Source organism: Oryzias latipes, chromosome 7, assembly GCF_053564925.1.
Source record: "Oryzias latipes strain Hd-rR chromosome 7, Olatipes_Hd-rR_3.1".
Lineage (NCBI taxonomy): Eukaryota > Metazoa > Chordata > Actinopteri > Beloniformes > Adrianichthyidae > Oryzias > Oryzias latipes.
This window is the reverse complement of record NC_136243.1, coordinates 2,105,509-2,128,141: the sequence shown is the minus strand read 5'-3', so window position 1 is coordinate 2,128,141 and position 22,633 is coordinate 2,105,509. Positions and strand designations below refer to the sequence as shown.

Genomic DNA, 22,633 nt, shown 5'->3' with positions numbered 1-22,633 from the left:
TCTGTCCTTAATCACCCTTATCTGTTGCACGTCCTTCCCATCTCTGTCTCTCTGTCTGGCTAGCCTGTACAAGTCCTTTTCTCCTTCCTTTGTGTCTAACCTGTCATATAGCTCATCGTAAGCTTTCTGTTTGGCCTTTGCCACCTCTCTCTTCACTCTACGCTGCGCTTCCTTGTACTCCTGTCTACCTTCCTCAGTCCTTTCTACATCCCACTTCCTTTTAGCCAACCTCTTCCTCTGGACGCATTCCTGTACTTCCTCATTCCACCACCAAGTCTCTTTACCGTCTTTCCTCTTTCCAGATGACACACCTAGCATCTTCCTACCTGTTTCCCTTATAATCTCTGCTGTAGTTTCCCAGTCATCTGGAAGCTCATCCTGACCACCCAGGACCTGTCTCAACTTCTGCCTAAATTCCTCACAAGTTTCTTCATTCTGCAGCTTCCACCACTTGGTCTTCTTTTCTGTTTTCCCTCTCTTCTTCTTCCTGACCTCCAGAGTCATCTTACACACCACCATGCGGTGCTGTCTGGCTACACTCTCTCCTACCACCACTTTGCAGTCAATAACCTCTCTCAAATGACCTCGTCTGCATAGGATGTAGTCCACCTGAGTACTCCTACCTCCACTTCTGTATGTCACTCTATGTTCCTCTCTCTTCTGGAAGTAAGTGTTGACTACAGCCATTTCCATCCTCTTCGCAAAGTCCACCACCATCTGTCCCTCCAGATTCCTTTCCTTCACACCAAACCTGCCCATCACCTCCTCATCACCTCTGTTGCCCTCACCAACATGTCCATTAAAGTCTGCTCCAATAACAACTCTCTCTCCTCTGGGGATACTCTCTATGACCTCATCCAACTCACTCCAGAATCTCTCCTTCACTTCTAACTCACAGCCAACCTGTGGCGCATACCCACTGACTACATTCACCATCACCCCTTCAATTTCTAACTTTAGGCTCATCATCCTGTCTGAGACTCTTTTCACCTCTAGAACACTGTTTACAAACTCCCCCTTCAGAATCACTCCTACCCCGTTTCTCTTCCTATCAACACCATGATAGAACAGTTTGTATCCTCCTCCAATACTACGTGCCTTGCTGCCCTTCCACCTTGTCTCCTGCACACACAGTACATCTACCTTCCTTCTCTCCATCATGTCTGCCAGCTCTCTGCCTTTCCCTGTCATTGTGCCAACGTTAAGAGTCCCTATTCTCAAACCTATGTTCCTGCCTTTTCCCTTCTCTCTCTGGCCACGGACCCTTCTGCCTCCCCTCTTTCTTCGACCAACAGTAGTCAAATTTCCACCGACACCCTGTAGGTTAACAGCATCGGTGGCGGTCGTTGTTAACCCGGGCCTCGACCGATCCGGTATGTGTAAAGTGTTGTGGATGATTCGCATGGTTATTTTGGCAATTTTTACGCCGGATGCCCTTCCTGACGCAACCCTCTCTATTTATCCGGGCTTGGGACCGGCACAGAGGCAACTGGCTTGCAACCCCTGCGGCTAGATTATATATGTGTATATATATATGTTTAAAAAACATTTAAAATTGCTCTAAAGAATATCTATAACACTGCGAGTCCATGAAAGGTGAACCACACTGCAGCTGGCAGCACAGACTCTATCTGGAAGGGGCTCATTCATTCATTCATTCATCTTCTAATCCATTTTTCCCTTTCAGGGTCACGGGGCTGCTGGAGCCTATCCCAGGCACTTGTGGGCGAAGGCAGGGGACACCCTGGACAGGTCGCCAGTCTGTCACAGTGTAGAGTATCCACAATCACATACCCATTCACTCTCACACCTATGAACAATTTAGAGTTGCCAATTATCCTATGAAGCATGTTTTTGGACAGTGGAAGGAAGCTGGAGACCCCGGAGAGAACCCACGCATGCACAGGGAGAACATGCAAACTCTACACAGAAAGGTCCCCCATTGATGTTCTGTTTCAGGTCCCCCAGCCGGGGGCCTTCTTGCTGTGAGGCAAGAGCGCTAACCAGTCAATTTCAATATGCCTCAAAAACCACCTCCTACAAACACTTTTTTTCGATCAATGTGAGTCTCTTTCGAAATTGTTGTGTTTCCATTAGGCAAATTTAGTATCGCAAATCCAATTTGCGCAGTTGTAAATCAGGAGTAGATGACAAAAATGCAGTTAAAAAAAAGCTGTTATGCAAAATTTACAATTGGCAGACTACACTGTCCCTACTCCGCGGGTGTAACGATTAATAAAAAAATAGATTTCTATTCCTGCAACCCAACCAGATCGATCTTTCTCAGGCCAAATTGAATTGAATCGACCTAAACCAATAAAAAATTGTTTCAAAATGAGACAAATGATGATAGAATCAATCTTGGAAAGACATGCAAGTCATGTGACCATCCAGTGTCTAGAATGTTCTAAGAATGTTCCCCTTTGGATTCTCTGGATGTGGAAAAACAACAGTGGTGAACTTTAGGAAACTAACATGTGAATGGATTTGACATTCATTCTAGTTTACTTGTTTGTTTGGACACAGATTTCATTTCCACTTGATGATCTGGAAGAAATCCAAGAATCTGGAAAACTTCACTGTTCAGTAGCAGGAATTTCTGTCTGAGTCTCACTGCTGGAAGTTTGGATGAAGATAATCTGGATCCACTTCAGGTCAGAGAATCGGATCGTTCAAAATGAATAAATATCGACAAGGAATTGTATCAGTGACCACAAGTTATGATCTGAATTATTTTAAAATGAATCGTTGCACCCCTAGTACTGATCCATGCACGGTTTTCTTCATCTGAGCTGGCATCTGGCTCAAAACACAGGAGATGAGTGTATACAAAGGGATCATGGGAAAATGAGTGCTGGCTTACTCAGTGTCAACAGTCTTGCTTTTAAACGTCTCAGCTGCATCCGCCAGAGTCCAACACAGTGTCAGACAGGGTCAGCAGTTCTCTGGTGTTAACTATCAAAGGCTTCACCTCCATCTCCTCACTCTGAAACATGTCTTGAGCTTTAATTTGTCTCGTTTGTCCCTGAGAAAGAAGTCATATTCTAGTTTGGGCTTCTTGAAGATTTTGTCCTACGTATCTCTTGGTCTTGAAGTGTCACTGGTGGAATAAGTCTTCATTTTTCTTTTTGGCCCAGCAGATCTGATCCTTGCAAGGGTTAGAGGTGACAAGGAAATTCTCCAAAGGTAGATTGTTGATAATGCTTAATCTTGCCTCATCCTCAGGAGAAGAACAAAACCAGAAATAACCACATCAGGAAGTCCCTTTGGAAAAGTCAGACTTTGCTTCTGACAGCTGCAGCCCAGCGACCGACCACTGCTACTGGACCAGAAAGATTGAACGTAAATCACAGATGTTTTTCTTTGAAATCACACTGACTTTGTCCTGCAAGGAAGCTTCACATTTCGGTTCCACAGACAGGAACTCATAATGACATGGACGGATGTCTCCTAACAGTGCAGCCCCCCCGGCTTGGAACTCAAATTAAAACCAATCTGAAGGTTAATTGGCGAGTTATGAAATTTAGCTCCATTGTTCATTAAAACATCCAAACACATGTTTGATGAAAGGATTTCTTAGCCATTTCAGTATGAGATTCTCATCCAACAAGTTTTAGGACAGCTCCTCTCCACTACACAAACCATCTCCTCCACTTCCCAGCATGCAGCTCTGCCCTTCACAGCCTCCGTCTACTGCAAATATTTTTATATCATCAAATTTTTTAGTATAAAATGTGTTTTCTCACCTCAAGACCTTTTGTCTCAGAGAACGTTACCTGTTCATTCAGGCGTTTGGTTTAAATGCTAGTGTGGGAAGACAATCAACTTTAAATGTAGGGCTGTGGAGCAGTAGTTGGGCGGGCAACCGCTGATCAGAAGATTGCGGATTTGATTCCTGCCTTGCCATGTGTCAAAGTGTCCTTGGGCAAGACACTGAACCACACCTTGCCTCTGGTGGAAGGTTGGTGCCAGTGCTCTGCAGCAGAGCCGCCATCAGTGTGTAAATGTGTGTGAATTGGACAGTGACTGTATAGCGCTTTGGGCCTTTGAGGAAGGTAGAGAAGTGCTATACAGGTACACGACATTTACCATTAAAAAAAACTACAGGAATAAGGAAAAACCTTTAAACCAACACATGCAAACCAAACAGGGACTCCAAACTGATGTTCAGTAGAATTTTTTTTTTTTTTTGGTTCTTTCACGTCAAGTTTGCTATACAAGCATTTGCTACTTACCATTTACACCCATGTAGACTGACGCAGGCTTTCTGACACTGGGTAGAACCAGAATGACTGATGGGCTTCCAATTTGCAGCCTCAAGGCGGCCCAGACCATAATAAAACCTCCTCCGTGCCTCACACCAGGGACATAATCTTTTTTCCTGGTAACTTCATTTGGACTTTTGTTTCTAACATTTGGGAGGCTTGATTGTGAAAATAAAATGACATCCTGACTGCAGATGCAGTTCAGTTCAGCTGTGCAGAGACTTTAGCTGCAGCTTTGATTTTCTGTTTTCATTCATTCATGTTTTACTGAAAACAATGACAGCAAGAGCTGAGAGTTGTGTCTCAGCTTCCTGCTGATGGAAACTAGAATACAACTGATTCAGAAAAGGAGCTCTGGGGTTTTTCTGAAGAAGTCCAGATGTAGGGAGCGTTCACGGTGGGCGTGCACGGCAGAGGAAGAAGACAGGCCGGATGTATGGTGAAAGGAGCTGCCGCCCACCTCACGCCCGTTAACAGCTTCTTCCCTTTCTCTGCTAAAGCCTGCAGATGATGAGCAGAGAGGAAAAACTTCCCCCCAGGCTATAATTAGTAACCCTCAATTTGACTCATCATAGTCCTTGCACTCTGCACATGCAAATGCACCTGACAGAGCCAGCCCAGCTCTGCAAGAAGTTAACCTCTGAACTGAGGAGTTCATCTGTTCCTCTATTAAGCGCGAATTGAGCGTGCACATGTGCATTTGTGCACGCTCTGATGGCCTCTGAATGGGATATTATCCGTTCTTTCTGACTCTTTCCACAGAAATGTTGCAGTTAATTTCTGAGTTTGCTACAGCTTTTGATTCGCTCGGCCTCACAGAGTAATGGTGATGGACAAATTCCTATTTTATTGAAACTGTTACTTCATTTTTTTTAAAACAAGTTTCACTCATACAACTCTGATAAAAAGTAAAACTTTTTTCCTTTAAACTAAACCAGTTCATCCCCCTTTATGGAAGAGGATAAGGGCCATGGAGAAAGAAAAAAAAAAAGGACAGAAAAATTCTTACTTTAATCTCTGAATTCTGACTTTGATCTCTGAATTCTGACTTTGATCTCAGAATTCTGACTTTGATCTCAGAATTCTGACTTTGATCTCTGAATTCTGACTTTGATCTCTGAATTCTGACTTTAATCTCTGAATTACGCGCTACTGGCGCATGTGAGGAGCTGCAGGAGTGAAACCAACTAAATTGACGTCTGTAAGTTAAGTGTCTTTTTGCGTGCTCAAAGGTTGCCGGAGGAGGTCATTTCGCTAATGGAGGAACAGAAGGTAAGTAAAAAAGACTAAAAAAAACTGTTTTAAACTGGATCTTGTAAATGAACGGGCAGCCGGCTATGATAGCATTTTGCAACAGCCATGCAGGGCTTTGCATAGCTGCTGCAAAAAGGGCTTTGCCTAGATATGTTTAGCCCCCCCATTGTCGTGCCCGTTTATATCAACAACTACCTTATAATCTCGTTTTTTTATAGCCTTCAGAAAATACTCTCTACATACGTATGTCTAACAGATTGTCATGTTTTACCATGCATGAGACCCACCAATCTTTACTCTCCAATTCAATAACATTCAGTTTTCAGCCTTCTCTTCACGTAACACGTTCTCTCTTTTTATTATCTCATTGTCAAACAAACAGTCTGCACTGAATTATACCCTTTCATAACATTTAATACAACACCGTTTGATATGGTGCCTCTGTCAGACTCCTCCCCCTTTCCTCTCCGCTTGGCTCCTGATTCATCCCAGCTGCGACCACGTACCTCATCGCCTCACCTGCCTTCTTAAGGAGCTCCAGGATCATCATTCTTCGCCAATCCGTTGATGGTGCATAGTTGGTCATCACGTCTCGTTCATGTTGCTTTGTTTCGTCAAGCCTGCGCCTAACTTCTGTCTATACTTACCTCCAGGAATCCATTGTCACAAGTGGTGGCCAGGATTTGCCTCAGTCTGGAGCCCTCCCTCTGTCTTCTCCTGCTGGTCACACCTCGAGCCTCTGCCGTCTCCCGCCATTTCTCGGACCTCCTCCGACGTCGACTCCTTCCGAAGGTCTGCGGAAGAATCCACCAGTGACGCCACCGAAGTCTGCTCTTTACTCGTTGGGAACTCAAGATCCTGCTCTCGTTCTATCACCTACCTGTTGATTAAAACCCCTTACCTGCCACGTTCGTCCTCCTCTGTGTTTCTTCCGGGTTCCAGCGTCTGGGTCAAAAAGTGTTCTGTAGCCATGACACAGTTTTTGTTATTCTGTATCTGCGCGAGTTTAAATAAAGCTCAGGAGGTGGAAGTCACGTAACACCTCAGAATAGCGTATCCACGGCAACCGCCGTTTCTTCTTCGTGAAACACAGAACCGCAGCAATTGGTTTACTATTTTCAAAGCACAATAGCACCCACCTTAGCGAAGCTATCGGCACCGCTACAAACTTTACAGGGTAAAGTTTATTTTTTTACAGGGTGGGGGCTTTTGAAACACCGGGAAACTTGAACGTGACGTCATCATGTACGTAGTTCTGCAGAATCAGATTGACTCTTTGGTAGTCTACTATTTTCTCTCAGCTGCATTTTCATAGTCCGTTCGGATTCACCTGATTAAGCATGGTTGTCTAGTTTTAGTGGCCAACAAGTACACTTATGTCAAATGTTTGCAGACGGCAAGAAAGAAGCTCCATTTATCACTTTTTTTATTTACACTTCTGAAAATACTACTGGACTTTTATTTTTCTATATGTTCCCTGTGACAAATAAAACACATTAATTATTTTTTAAAAGTCATGTTTTCTTTTGTGCAGAATGACAGTGATGTCATCACTTGGGAGGATCCAGACATGACACTTCACATCCCTGACTGTGGAGTCTGCAACACGTCATTGCAGAAAAGAAGTCCTTTTGCTGAGATTTCTTCCCATCAGATGCTAGACTCTACATTGTCTCTCAGACACTGGACACGTGTTCTTGTTATTATTTTTAAGCACATTTATTTTTATTTATTTTTATTTATCTGTCATTTTATTGGAGCTATGGTAACAAGATAATTTGACTTTTATGGAATCAATCAAGTTTTCTTTCATTCTGTTCTATTTTATACATTTTATCTAACTTTTGTTTTTTTGTTTGCTGCCATCACTGCTGTCATCTTGATTTTTTTTTTATTGTCATTTTTTTCTTATTTATATGTGCGATAGTACCAATCTACGAATACCTGCAGATAACTGACATAACTTTTCCTTCTAATTTTGCTTTATTTCTTATTTTCTATTCATCTTCTGAACCCGTTTTGTCCCTTTTGGGGTCACAAGGCTGCTGGAGCCTATACTGTCCTCTAATTTCTTCAGTGAAATTTGAAGAAATATGCATAATTAAACACATTTTTTCTCATTATTTTGTTACTTACTTTTAATTCTCAGTATTTCCATAACAGAGTATTATCTGAGCTTCTTCATCCACTAAATCATCTTCAAATGGACACGCCATGCTGCTTCACCTCTCTGTAAACAAACTAACCTTCAACTAAACCTGCTCCAGACTAGGTTATGTTCAGAGCATGAGTTGCTATGGCAACTTGACACACCCTGAAACATACCTCCATTTCTGGAACCGAACGCTGAGGTTATCCACTTCCTTAGCCTCAAACTTACTGTGGTAAATAGCATAACCTGCTTTCTGACGTACTGGTTAGCAGGCGTGCTTCATAGCAAGAGGGCTCTGGTTCAAATCCCAAAAGGTTCCTTTGTGTGTGGAGTTAGCATGTTCTCCTGCATGCATGGGTGGGTTTTCTGTAGCTGCTTCCATCAGTCCAAAAAACTTGCATCATCATAGTTTATTAATGTAAAGGGTGCGAATGGTGATTGTGTGTGTTGCCTCTGTCCCAGAGCTGCATCATCCTCCAAAGAGAAGACATCACGGTCAATCTGAAAAATGAATTAATAATAATTTTATAAAAAAGTAAATGTGTTTTATTTAAATTCACAGAAATATAAGAAAATAAATATCTTCTTTGTCTTAAAATTAAGTCTTGACATCTGGAGTTCCATCTGTTTTTTAAAGAAAGATTTGAAATCCAGATGCCAAGACTCAATATCAAGACATCACCTGGATAAATGTGTGCAAACCTTTGACAACATTTGACACCAGGGAGAAATCAGGTATATCTACACTGACCAAAAATATGAACGCAACACTTTTTTTATTGCTCCCATTTTTTATGGTATGAACTCAAAGATGTGAAACATTTTCCACATACACAAAATAACCAGTTCTCTGAAATATTGTTCACAAATCTGTCTAAATCTGTGATAGTGAGCACTTCTCCTTTGCCAAGACAATCCATCCCACCTCGCAGGTGTGCCATGTCAAGATGCTGATTAGACAGCATGATTATTGCACACGTGTGCCTTAGACTGGCCACAAGAAAAGGCCTCTCTGAAATCTTCAGTTGTATCACACAGCACAATGCCACAGATGTCGCAAGTATTGAGGGAGCGTGCAATTGGCATGCTGATAGCAGGAATGTCCACCAGAGCTGTTGCTAGGGAATTGAATGTCCATTTCTCCACCATAAGCCATCTCCAAAGGCCTTTCAGAGAATTTGGCTGCACATCCAACCGGCCTCACAACTGCAGACCACGTGTAACCACAACAGCCCAAGACCTCCACATCCAGCATGTTCACCTCCAGGATCGTCTGAGACCAGCCACTCAGACAGCTGCTGAAACAATCGGTTTGCATAACCACAGAATTTCTGCACAAACTGTCAGAAACGTCTCAGGGAAGTTCATCTGCATGCTCGTCGTCCTCATCGAGGTCTCGACCTCACTCCAGTTCGTCGTCGTAACCGACTTGAGTGGGCAAATGCTCACATGCGATGGCGTCTGGATGAATCCCGGTTTACACTGTTCAGGGCAGATGGCAGACAGCGTGTGTGGCGTCGTGTGGGTGAGCGGTTTTCTGATGTCAATGTTGTGGATCGAGTAGCCCATGGTGGTGGTGGGTTTATGGTATGGGCAGGTGTATGTTATGGGCGAAGAACACAGGTGCATTTCATTGATGGCATTTGGAATGCACAAAGATACCGTGACGAGATCCTGGGGCCCATCGTTGTGCCGTACATCCAGCAACATCACCTCATGTTGCAGCATGATAATGCACGGCCCCATGTTGCAAGGATCTGTACATAATTCTTGGAAGCTGAAAACATCCCAGTTCTTGCATGGCCAGCATACTCACCAGACATGTCACCCAGTGAGCATGTTTGGGATGCTCTGGATCGGCGTATAAGACAGCGTGTTCCAGTTCCTGCCAATATCCAGCAACTTCGCACAGCCATTGAAGAAGAGTGGACCAACATTCCACAGGCCACAATAGACAACCTGATGCACTCTATGCGAAGGAGATGTGTCGCACTTCATGAGGCAAACGGTGGTCACACCAGATACTGACTGGTTGTTTGAGTCCCCTGACCCCCTCAATAAAACAAACCTGAAGATTTCAGAGTGGCCTTTTCTTGTGGCCAGTCTAAGGCACACCTGTGCAATAATCATGCTGTCTAATCAGCATCTTGATATGGCACACCTGTGAGGTGGGATGGATTGTCTTGGCAAAGGAGAAGTGCTCACTATCACAGATTTAGACAGATTTGTGAACAATATTTTAGAGAACTGGTTATTTTGTGTATGTGGAAAATGTTTCACATCTTTGAGTTCATACCATAAAAAATGGGAGCAATAACAAAAGTGTTGCGTTTATATTTTTGGTCAGTGTAAATAGAATGTGAAAATGCATTCTTGGAAAATCCTGATCTACATTGAGTCAATTATCTGATTTATTTTGGAGAACTACCTGATGACGTCACATTGAAACTGTCCCTAACTCTCAAAACTACACCTGTCAAAAAATGAAAGTATATTCTCTTTAAACATTGTAGCAGCGTTGATAGACGTGATGTTTGCTTCGCTAATGTGGGTGTTAAAAATAATCATCACATGGCTGTTTTTTCTGTCTGTACTCTCCAAGGAAGAGATGACGGTTGCCTTGGATACGCAACGCCACTCCGAAGTGTCATGTGACTTCTGCCACCTGCGCCTCCTTTACACTCATGCAAATTTAGGAAGCAAATCTGCGTGGTCTGGTATTAAATGTTATGAAAATAGATACTTATTGAACAGGACACCGTTCTACATGTGGGCCACTAAGACAATAAAAAGATATAAAATGACGTGACAGGACGCCTGAGAGCTAAATATTATAATAAAGTCAAAAAGAAGATGATTGTTGGCCATTACAATCACCCTCACTTAGAAAACCCAACAATCTGTCGGATAAAAACAAGTCCAGTAGTATGTTCAGAACGTTAAACGTCTTTAAATCTCCAGAAATGAGATCATCAGAATGTAAACAGGCTGCTTGCAAACAAAACTGCAATGTGCAGAAATGCACAACCTGAAACTCCGTGAGACTGTCAGTCACAGATGTTTACCTTGATATTTCAACAGCGTACATAGGTTTGAAAAGACGTTTTACAGTTACAAAATGCTAGCATAGTCTGTCGCTGTTTCATTAACACATTCCAAATACATAAATCTCTCTTTACTCACCTTCTTTTGTGTTGTTAACACAGTGGCCTCCTCTGGTAAACTTCAAGCACGCAACAAGAAACTTAAAGAAGACATTACAGGGCTCGACACAACCATTTGCCCGCTGGCCCGGTCCTGTTTCTCGAGCAGTACGGACCACAAGACTTTATTTTTCACTTGTCCACTCGGGCCACTAAAATATCTAACGGTTAATATATTTTTCACCTTTTTCAATAGAGTATATTTTGCGAAAACGTGTAGATTTACCTCGTCTTCATCGCTTTGAAAGTTTGACGTCTGCCATGATTGTTTTGGTCACGTAGTGCGCACGCTCCGCAACAGCGAACAGTGTAAAACTGCTGTTGCGAACACTGTGAACATTGCGAACACTGTGAACACTGTTCACTCTCCGCATCCGTCGGAGCAACTTAATGGCGCGAAAATAGCTTGGGAAGTTGGACAGAGAGACAACGAACGCACAAAGATGTTTCTCAAAGCCCCCCAAGATGGAGTAATGGGTGGAGTTAGTAGTATGGAGAGCAAGATATTTAATGAATGCATTAAAGATGAAACTGTATGCACTAAGCTTTAAGCTGAATGTCAAAGAATCAAAGGCAACTCCAAATACCTGAATCTCAGACTCACATGCAGTATAAGGTCAAAGTACTTCATTTTGTTTTTCTTTACAACACTGTAAGCAGTAAGTATTTCTAGTCAAAAGCTGAATGATATCAGTAATTTAATTTTATTTAATTATTTAATTTAATTAATTAACTAAAGTAACTACAAATTAAATGTAACTTTGGAACAAATGTGAAATAGCAGTGATTAGAAGCAGCATGAAAACTTCTTAACTAGTGTTACCAACACTACTAGTGTTACTGCACTGCAGTGCTCTCTTCAAAAGATCTGAAACAGACTAGAGCAGATTTAAGTTTGATATGCTCCATTTTCAGTCATTGAAAAGTGTATAAATAAGTGCTAGATGTCACCAGAATGCACCAAATTGCACCATATTAAAATTTTCCGGGGGGCATGCCCTAAAGCAGGGGTCGGGAACCTTTTTGGCCAAGAGAGCCATAAACGCCACATATTTTTAAATGTAATTTTGAAAGAGCCATACAATAATGTAGCGTCCCTTACCCACACTGAGGCACGGAGACTAAACCTCTTTTAAGGTTCTTTATTCTGGTTACTGCAGACCCCTAACAAACGCCGAACAATTAATTCAGCAACTCCTTATTCTCGCCCGCCGAGACGAGACGAGAGCGCTTCTCCCAACTTTATTCCCCTGCTCCCGCGTCAGCCCTCCCATTTCCCTTATTCGGCCCATAGCTGAACCCCATTGGTCCAAACTCCCTAACAACAGGCTGAGCGACAGAACTGAGGGCCAATCAGATCACTGCTTGATCGATGCGTTCCATGAACTCCAGAACTTTTAACGAGGCCCAACAGCCAAGTTAAACTCAGTCCGCGACAATATGTTTAAAACTAAATATACAAATGAATGTGTGCATTTGATGTAATTTTAACACTTTTAAAGTACAATAAGTCTGTGGATTCTTTTTAATAACATCGTTATGCTGTTGCTAATAAATGATTCGTGGTAGTTTTGCTGATGGTCTAGTCTGGTTGATACGTGGTGAGTTTCTGCTTCATGCAGGCGTTGAGACTTTAAACGTGATCGTAGGTCTGAATGTTCTGTAGATGTGAGACAGACTGATCACATGCAGACCTGAGGCCAAACACACACTCACACGCTGCAGTGAGTGACGGGCAGCGGGTTTACGTTTTTACCATCCCTGCGCGATTCACCTGCTGCCCCCCCCCCCTCCCCCCTTCCTCACACATCCCGTCCCCGCAACTGCGCGCTCTTCCTCAGAGACGGGAGCGCGCCGTTTTAGGCACGGCAATTCACAGGTTTCCGGCTGGTACAAACTCTGTGAAATAATAAATAATAGTAAAGTGATAGTGCTGGCGCAGAATTTTCTCTCTAAGCACCGCTACTACTGCGCGCCTCTGGCATCGCATCGCGCCCGAGAAGGACTGGTCTAATGAAAAAAAAAGTATAATTAAAGATTTGTCTGCGAGCCACATGTGACCATCAAAAGAGCCATATATGGCTCGCGAGCCATAGGTTCCCGACCCCTGCCCTAAAGTTTCGGCGTCTGTCCCTTGGGTGCCGCCTGTGGCGGGTCGCGCTGTGCGCGGTGTCGGGCCAGTAACTTTCAGGCAGGGCCAGTAACTTTAAAAACTACTGGCCCTGTGGGCCAGTGCAAATTTCTAGGCTATGTCACCCCCTGCATTTTCGTTAGTTCCACTTGGCATGTATGACTCCACAGTGCTGCTAAAGCTAACTGAAGAAAGTAGCTCACAGGCCTCCGAAGTTCTGGAAAGAAAAGAAAAAGAGCATGGAAAATTCTGACTTTAAACTCAAAATTCTGAGATTAAAGTCAGAATTTTCTTTGCTCTTTTTTTTTCTTTCTTCATGGCCCTGATCCTCTTCCATACACCTTAAATGTGCGATGCTCATTTATACTACATGCACGTCTTCTTGCTGTTGTTTTGAGACTGTCGTCATTTTAGGTCCACTTTTTATTTATTTATCTACCATTTTTTAACCAGGAAAGTCACATTGAGATATACTAACCTCTTTTCCAAGGGAGTCCTGGCCAAAAGGCATACAGCTACACACACCCAAGACCTTTTATACAAATTTAAAAAAATATTTTACTTTAATCTGAAAGGACAGATGATTTGCTTCCTGCATAAAAAGCAATACAAAGCTAAGGCAAGGCAGTGAAGACACCATGTTCTGGCCACTGGGAGCGCCTTTAAATGTCCAGAAAGTTGTTGACCATCCCTCTCCTCCGTCTCCCCCCTCTGTTCTGCTGGTTTCTGCAAAAAAAAAAAAAACTCCTTAAGTGGTACTTTAAAGTCTTTTGTTTTTCATGTTTTGTATAGTAAACGATTTTTTCTTCTGCTTTTGGGATACTGGGGGGTTAATCAAAACTCCTGCTCTAGATAAAAGTGTTGAGTCTCTACACCACAGGTCTAAGTCTTTTCCTTTTCATCCCACTGAGTCAAAGTCAGCACCACCCCCACTTCTCCAGCCCTCTTTTCTGTTTCATGTTGAATTCTTTCAAATATCAATGTTTATTTCTCTGTAAAACTTGGTGTCAGGAACTGGTGGTGGAGGACCCAAAATGCAGGAGACCAGGCATGGTGACAGAAAATAAAATGTTTAATGAACAAACTAAAACATGACAAAATCCACAGCGCAAAAAATAGGTGGCAAAGTAGAAAAGAGCAGATGACCTGAAAAGGATGAATAGAGACCGAGACAGTTAATTAGGCTGAGGGCAATTAACTAAACTAACAACAGTTGTGGATCATGATGGACCGGGAAACAGTGTGACTGAGGTCAACTCAGAACATGACCAAGAACCAAACAAAACCACAGAATCCTTGCAGTTTCTAAAAACATGTTGTTACCATGGTAATGTCTTTTATTGATAAAAGTCCAACTCTTTTCACTTGCGAGCTCTGCCAGTCTGTGTGGGAGCTCAGGACTTCATTTTGTGCTGCACAGTCTGTGTGAGTGTGTGTATGGGGGGGGGGGGGGGGGGGGGGTAATCATATTAAAATACCATATGTGGAAGAAAAGTCAAACAAAGATGGACGCTCCTTCTTTCTCAAATCCATTTCCATACATACTGGAATGAAGAAGAAGCAGCGGCTGACTGGAAGAGGGAAAAATCGATGCTGGGACAAACAGAGGAGTCCTGAATTGTTGTTAATGAGATAAAACACACAGAACCGCAAGAACTATCTGATGCACTCAGTTTTCCCAACGCCAAGAGGAAAAAGACAGAAGAGCATTTTCCAACCCCATCATCTACTCCAACAAAAATAATGCTTCAGTCTCACATCCAACATTCAGACTTCATTCCAGATTTCATCTGGATCGGTCAGTTCCTGTGAGCCTTCAGCCGGGCGGCAGGCCGCTCCCGCACCCTGCAGAGACGCCCCTGCTGTTCGGTTCCAGCACAAAGAGCTCACTTTGTCAGTTCTCTTTTATAACATGACACTTTTTGATATCTCATCCTGATCAGTGTCGACTGACTCTCCATGATATTAACTTCCTAAGGAAGGACGGACCCCCCCTCTAAAACACAGAGTCCACCGCCAGCCTCCCACACATGAGCAGGTTTCCACAGCAACGGTCTCACCATCTGATGAGCTGATGTTCCTGGTGGAGCTGTGTGGAACATCTCCTTCATGTCTTCAGGTCCAAACCTCCAGAAAGTGCCCCCTCCTTTTTGAGCGCAGAGCGTTCCCAGGACCCACATGAATGAAGCACATCTGTTCCATCCATCTCTCTTCCCCCTGAAAAGCAATCTGCCCCGACTGCAGCGATGAGGGGGCTGAGGGGGGGCTCTGTTTTATGAGCGATGGAAACCACCGGAGCCAGCACAGCTCAATGCTATAGCAACATGGCAGAGATTGTGTCTGGGCCGGTCCATGCTGTACAGTGAGGTAATGCCGGTAACGTCATGTCAGGACAGAACCCCCCCCCTTCAATATGAAACATAAACACACCTAAATGACCTCTCCTTGGCAAAGTCTATGCAGGCTGAGTGTGACCCACAAACCTACACGACCTTTGCTCCCGAAGAGAAGAGGGGGGGTGACGTGGAGGTTTTGTCAGGCAGGTAGGAGTTTCTGACTACAGTCTTTCAGGCTTTCGCTGTTACTGTCCACCTCCACTTCCACCTTTCCAGATGGGGGAGCACTGTTCCAGAACTGCAGATATTTCACCCTGAAACAGAAGAACTGCTTCAGTCTCCCTCCTTATCTTGCCTTAAACGGGTTTCTGCAGGAACTCCCAGCTGCTCCTCTAAGACCTTCGCTGCCGAGTGACAGTCAGACGACAGGAAGATCACAGGCTCACATTCTGATTCTGTGTTGCTGCAGCTTTCTGTGCTGCTATTTGCAGCAAATTTTCCTTTGGCCAAGTCACTGGCTCGTCTTTCCTCCCCCCTCCAGAAAAGGAATGACCAGAAAGCGGCGCTTGTCTAAGAAACCCAGAGGTTTTCTTTGGGTGTGTCCGCTGTTTTTGCTGCACTTGGGGAATCGGTTGTAATTGCTTGTTTAAGGATAATAACAAGGAAAGGCTCTTGAAGGAGCCCTGCTCTGCATTCACCAGCCTTCAGGCAATCACCGCAACCGCAGAGCATGCGACAGAGGAGCGCGGTTAAGGGGGGAGGAGAGGGGAGACAGACTGACTGCTAATTAGGGGTTGATTTTGCAGCTGAATGAAGAGGGTCTGCAGCACTCTCACCTGCTCAGGTGTTATTTCTGTGAGTTTCTGAGATCTGGCCTATTCCCCCCCAAGGACCTCTGCAGGCGCGGGAGGCATGCACGTTTACGGCCCCCCCTGTCTGACGGAAATAGTTGAATTAAAGTTAACTACTGTATCTGGAGGCTAAAAGAGACTTGAGGGAAAACCACCACCGATCCACCGTTTCCTATTTTCCAAGAGGGAAACTCCCCCCGGCCAGGTCAGAACTGGGCAGAATTCATACAAAAACTGTGCTCACTGTTAGGAGACACTGAAGTCCTCCACAGCCTTACTGGAGCTTCATCACAAAGCAACATGCAGACGTATTCAGACTTTGAACTTTAAGGAACAGAGAAGGTTTTCAATCCTCTGAAAACATCCTCTGTGAGAGCTAACCTCCCATCAGCCCAAGAGACAAAGGCAGCATCTGCATGTCTGTGTGATGATCACCTCATTTTGAGTTGTGTTTTCCATCATTGCTCTCAGCCTCGCTGCAGTGCACAGAGAAGCTTCTCTTCATCAGAGGACCAAAAGGCTTGATGGGGAAATGACTCCTTCTTGCATCAGGTGCAGCTTTTGGTCTGAGCTTTTGCCCCCCTCGAGCTCCATCACGAGAAAGACGTAAGACAAGCAGTTTGGTGCACTTTGCAGCTGTCACAGCACCCCCCGGCTCTGAGGGGTGGGGGGCTTACACCTGCTCAATCACCGCAGGCTGAGGTGGTGATGGGGGCTTCCTGCCACACCTGTCACTGTGCTGTCAGGCAGGTGTGGGCCTAATCCATATCTCTCGTTCTATAAGCACCCCCCCTCCCTCGCTGGCTCCACTGAATTAATGCAGAGGGGTCTTATTAGTTCCATTATGCTAATGGATCTTGTGAGAGCAGCGTTTGGGGCTCTCTGCCTTCTCTCATTCCTCCACGCGTCTCACTGACACCTAAGCTCAGGCGCTCCTGCATACAGAGGGAGAGGGGGTGGAGGAGTGGGACCATGGAAAAGCAGGGGGGTAGATCTGGATCGGACAGCTCTGGCTCCAGACACTTTTCATTAGCTTGAGTGAAAATTGTGATAGACAGAAAGGAAGCCCCGCCCACAAAGATGTCTCAGGTGTATTTGGGTGGTTTGGTGTTTCAAATCAAATTCTTGTGACTTTTTTTAGGGTGTTATTTATGACAGGACACAATCTTAAAACATTTTGCGTTCATTTGAATCTGCTTTTAATTGTATACAGTTTTATTCTGAAAACTGTCCAGTTTAGTTGTGGTAGGAGCTGGAAGGCACTGTTGTTCAGCCATGTCTGCTGAAAACTGCTCTGTTAATATATTATAATATATTATTGATAAGGTTGTGATTTCATAAAAAAGGGTGGACCCAAAATGCAAGTGGGAAGTAACACCATTGTACACTGAGGGGTAATGAGGAAGGCTTGACTTACTGCCAGCCACTGAAGGTGTTTGTCCCTGAGGTTGGACCTTCACAAAATAATGACCCAGTTAGCTGAATTGCAATTGAAGCTGATATCTAAAACAAAGACTAGCAGTTTTACGGTAGTCTCATTAGTGTGTGCGGTGTGTGTGTGTGTGTGTGTGTGGGGGGGGGGGTCACCCCCCCCCCCCCCCCACAGCTCTCCCACTCTGCTGATTGGAACCAGCTGACCTTCATCTCCTCGTCACCCTGCCGGTTTTCATAAGGGAGCTTCTCACCAGAATCCAGCGCCAGTTCGTTATACTCACTCTGGTGCTTATGCCTGGCCTTTTAGTCTTTACTCAAGTTATCAAGTCTTTGTACCTCTTGTCTTGTCTTGTCTTGTCTTGTCTTGTCTTGTCTTGTCTTGTCTCTTGTCTTGTCTTGTCTTGTGCTCGCCTTCAGGTTTTTCATCCATTGGTCACGCTGGTTCCTCGCTCCACGCTGATTACGCCGTCCTCGGCGTCCACGCCTCTCCTCAAGCTGGTTACGCCGTCCTCGGCGTCCACGCCTCGCCTCAAGTTGGTCCCGCCGTCCTTGGCGCCCACGCCTCGCTCCATCTGGTTCCACGGTCCGACGCGTCCTGGCGTCTCCCCTCTCTGGCTCTGCTGTCCTCAGCGACATCAGCTCCAAGGACTTCAGAATTATTCCATGAAGGAACTGACTATCACACTCTTCTATTAACTTTATCCTACTCTGTTAAAAGAAACCAATTTCAAGCATTTCCTTGTAGCGAGTTACTGCCGGGTTTCAGCATCTGGGTCTGCTACGTCTACGACGTCATGACAGGGGGTCCTCAAATATGTGGATCATGTAAGTCTGAATTAAAACAGGTGAACATATGACAACATAGTAAAGTCACAAAAAAGAGGGTCATATATGGTGACACCTGTGCATATAGATAAAAGAATGGCACCTGTCCATCCGCCTATCTTCTACACCTGCTCATTTCTATTTGGGGTCACGGAGCTGCAGCCAACCCAGCACTTGCAGGTGAAGGCTGCCTCCACCCTGGACAGTTCCACAGTTCATTACAGGAAATGGCATCATGAAATGACTACTCTTGCCACACTACAGCATCTTCATTTAAAGTTTTCCCGTCTTCTGTTAAGCAAAGTTCTTTGATGTCAAAAATAGTTCTCAAGCTAAACTTTTGTTCCAACCATGATTAATTTTTTAATAAACCTTTCTATCCCTAAATTATGCAAAACTTCATAGAAGCTTTAAAGACAGAAACAGAACGATGATTCTTTCTACATGAAAAAGAAAATAACTAGTATAGATGTGACCTCTGACCTTTGTGGAGATTACCATAAACAGTTTCTGGTGTGAAGCTGGTTGTAGGATCCAGCTCAAGCATTTTTCAGCATAAATGTTCTGGATGTGAAGGTTCCCTTTACCAGAGGAGCCACCCCGACTGTGAAGCTCCTAAACTGAACTGACTTTGACACAGAAACCAAACGAGCGTGTCTGACATCCACGTGAAAACGACCGCAGCATGCAGACGGTGGAGCAGGCGGGTGGTGACGCACCGTCCCAGGTTGTTGACATGTTAATGAGGAGCCATGAGGCATGTTAGCGTGGCCACCGCTGTTTCGCTCTGCCTCCCGTCTCATTGTGAGGACGGTGCGGTGATGAGTTATTTTGCTGCTGCTCGGCGCAGCGTGACACATTCAACTGCTCAGATGGAGCTTGGTGTGATTCACTCGTCTGTTGCCGGGTAGAACAGCTCGGAGGAGCATCACACACAACAGTGAGGACCACCACAAACATGTTTTTGACATCTATCGTTCAGATGTTTGACAAATGTCAAACACTTTTCTTTTTAAAAAAAAAAAAAAAAAAAAAAAACACTTTTCTTTTCTTCTTGTCATGACGAATTGGACGAGGCAGACCCAGACGCTGAAAACCCCGGAAGGAAACTCAGGCAAGTAGCGATAAGCAAAGAGTCTTTAATTTCCAAGCAGGAAATAAACAGTTCAGGTTGTTTGTTACTTCTTGCTAGCTTGGAGCTCTGGAGGGGTGTCGACGTAGCAGCAGCTCGTAGCGTCTTGGGAACTAAGCTGAGAGCATGGCGTGGCTGGAGCGGAGTGAAACGTGCGGTGAGGATCACTGCGCACTGCCTGATGTCTTGGGACCCGTGGCGAGCGAGGAAAGTGGCGTGACTTGAGGCGAGACTGGAGCGGAGCGAGCTGAAGATCTCCCAGGTGGACACTCGTGGATTTGGAAACCAAGGTAGGCAACGGACTGGCGATGAATGCTGGGCTGGATCTCCTTATGAAGGCAGAGAGGTGATGAGCAGAGTGTCCACAGCTGGTTCCAATGTTCAAGTGCACAGAGAGAGGGGGGAGGGGAGGAGCACTGACAGAGGCCACCATGACACTTCTGTTTTGATTTCCGCCTGTCACAGTCATGTTACTTCAGTTATCTTGTAGAATTGTAACACTGGTTCTCAACATAATTGTGTAAATCCTACAGACATGGTTTGAGTTCTGATAGTGAAACATTTCCTGGTTTCTTGGAAGAACATCAGCAACAATTAATATATATGCTGTGCTGCTGGAATGCTAAGGGTTAGATTGAAAGTTACTGCGACACAGCGTGCTTGGACTAAACAAGATTGGACCAAGCACAGAGTTATGTACTACATAAGGAATAATGCTCAACGAAGTGTCCATTTTCCGAAATTAACGGACAATACGGAAGCCTGAACTGTCTAACTCAAAGCAGAGGTTAACTGCTTTCATGAAGTCTGTTTTGATTTGATTTGAAATGGTTTATTTCAAGCAATCAAATAGAAATAATACACAAAAACAATATAATCATCAGTTATACATTCATACAGTAACTAATCAAACTTAGGATAATTAGACATAATTAATAAATATTGCTTGAAAGGGAGTGGAAGGAAGTCAACTTATGTAATCCCACCCCGTTATACTATAACCATTTTATTACATGATTTATCAATATCCGGTTCCTAGGTTTTATCAGACAGAATTAATAATCATAAGGTATCAATAAAGCACATGCCAAAGATGAATTACTTAAGTACTACGTCAAAAATAACTATTTTAGAAATCAACATGGCAAATGCAGCATCTGAAATATATGAAAATTATGTTAAAACATAATACTATATCAGTAAAATAGACACAACACTGTTTCAGGAATTTTCATAGCAAAAATTTCATCAAGTATCAAAAGTTAAAAACATGTGCAAAGTTATGCTACATTAGGAAAGATTTTTGAATCAATTTATCAATTTTAGGAGCTAGTGAAGTACTATCATCAAAAGTCAATCAATTTAACAATTTTCAAAGGTGATTAATCATTTGTTTTACTCTTTTTGTATTTTTTTTTTTTGTATTTTTCTTTTTTTTCTTCTTTTTTTTATATAATAAAGTAATGCTGTGGGGGAAAAATAAAAAGGGTCCATAAACTGTCGAATTGTCCAAGGTTGGTATTTCTTCTTTTACTGATAACAGCTGATCTCCTGGGTTCAAAACAGAGTTTATAGTTCTCTTCCATGTTATGTCTGCAGACATTAGATTCAGGTCCATATCCTTCTTCAGCTGATATCAGCTGCGGTGAAAGTTGAGGTCAAGTTGTCTGCAGGTCAGAACTCTGCTGCTATTCAGGTTACGTCAGGCATACAGAGAAAGTGATTATTCCAGGTGTCATATTTCTTGAAATTATTTGGCTCTTTGATTTATTACTCCACGTTGTTTCAGACAACCGTAATCAAGCACTTCTCAAAGTCCTTCATGGTGTTCACGACCAGAACCTTGGGCCGGTCCTCTGGACCGAGCGGTTTGACGTAAATCCTGCAGCCTTTAACCCAAGTGTTCTCAATCTGCTTACGCTTCCTGAGAAGCCGTGCATGTTTTGAGATTTCAGCATTCCTTCTGGTCAGATGGTCGTTCAGATAAACAGCCGAACCTTTCAGTTGTTTCCTTTGGTTCATCAAAGCTAGCTTGTGTTTGTGATTCACAAACCTGATGAGGATCGCTGGTTTATCCGTCTCCTTTCTCCTGGGGAGCAGGTGGCAGGTCTCGATGGTATTGAGATCCAGGGAAATCCCTTTAGATGTGAGAAATGAAAGTATTTGCTGTTCCAGCGACGCTGCACCGAACTCCGTATTAGAACTGCTAGCTACGCTAGCGCTAGCATTAGCAGTGCTAGCTCCTGCTGCATTCAGCTTCGCTCGAGGCTTGATTGGTACTCCAGTGAGAATGACATTATTCATCCTTACTTGCTGTTCCACATCGTCCAGTCTTTTCTCCAGAATCTCGACCCGGTTTTCTCGCTGCTCGTTTTGAGCCCGAAATCTTCGGAACTCTTCCATCATCTCCCAGAGCGGTGTTAGCTTAGCCGACACTTGATCCATAAAACTTTTCAGCGTTTCTTGAATAATGTCAAGAGACTTTTTGAGCTCTTCATATTCCTGGGGTTTCTTCGGGGGCATGGTCAGCTCTCTTTTTTGGAGAAAAATCAACTTTTTAAGTAATTTGAAGATAGTTGTATTCGCAGAGAGGCACGCCATGCGTCCTGCTGTATAACCCGGAACCATGATTAAACCATGATTAACTATGCTGTGTCCAGGAAGACTCATCAAGATGAACTGACCGGATTTTCTCATCGTTTTTGCTGAACATATATATTATTATTTGTCAATATCTCAGCAGTTGGATCTGTATATAAAAGTCTTATCATTTCAGGAAGTTTTCTCCAATGCCGTACTGCGGAAGTACATTAAAAATAAAACCCCAACTCGATCCTGTCGACTGCTTGACGTGCATCTAGTGACAATATAGCTGCATCTTTAGAATCTTTTTTGCTAATAATTATGTTTAGGAGACGACGAATGTTATGAAATCCATATCTATTTTTAATGAAGCAGTTCTGATCATTATTAATATTATCTGTAAGATGTTAATTACAAAAGGGGTTTATTCAGACATACCTCTGGTTTGTCTGAAGATTAATAGCAGT

General features: G+C 43.7%; 3 long non-coding RNA genes across 3 annotated transcripts in view; 2 read left to right on the top strand and 1 right to left on the bottom strand.

The window, feature by feature from the left end:
• Window positions 1–1,587: 1,587 nt before the first annotated feature.
• Window positions 1,588–7,642, top strand: LOC105354480 (uncharacterized). The gene is made up of 3 exons (XR_909090.4): window positions 1,588–2,654; window positions 3,226–6,089; window positions 6,173–7,642. It is a non-coding gene; the product is annotated as an uncharacterized LOC105354480 (long non-coding RNA).
• A 5,896-nt stretch (window positions 7,643–13,538) lies between these two features.
• LOC144993965 (uncharacterized) lies at window positions 13,539–18,925 on the bottom strand. The gene is made up of 2 exons (XR_013657281.1): window positions 15,066–18,925; window positions 13,539–13,731 (listed from the first exon to the last, which is right to left on the bottom strand). It is a non-coding gene; the product is annotated as an uncharacterized LOC144993965 (long non-coding RNA).
• Window positions 18,926–18,938: 13 nt separating this feature from the next.
• LOC144993966 (uncharacterized) overlaps window positions 18,939–22,633 on the top strand; it is a 69,024-nt gene continuing 65,329 nt past the window's right edge. The window contains exon 1 of the long non-coding RNA XR_013657282.1: window positions 18,939–19,845. This is a non-coding gene — a long non-coding RNA (uncharacterized LOC144993966). The remainder of the gene's footprint in view (window positions 19,846–22,633) is intronic.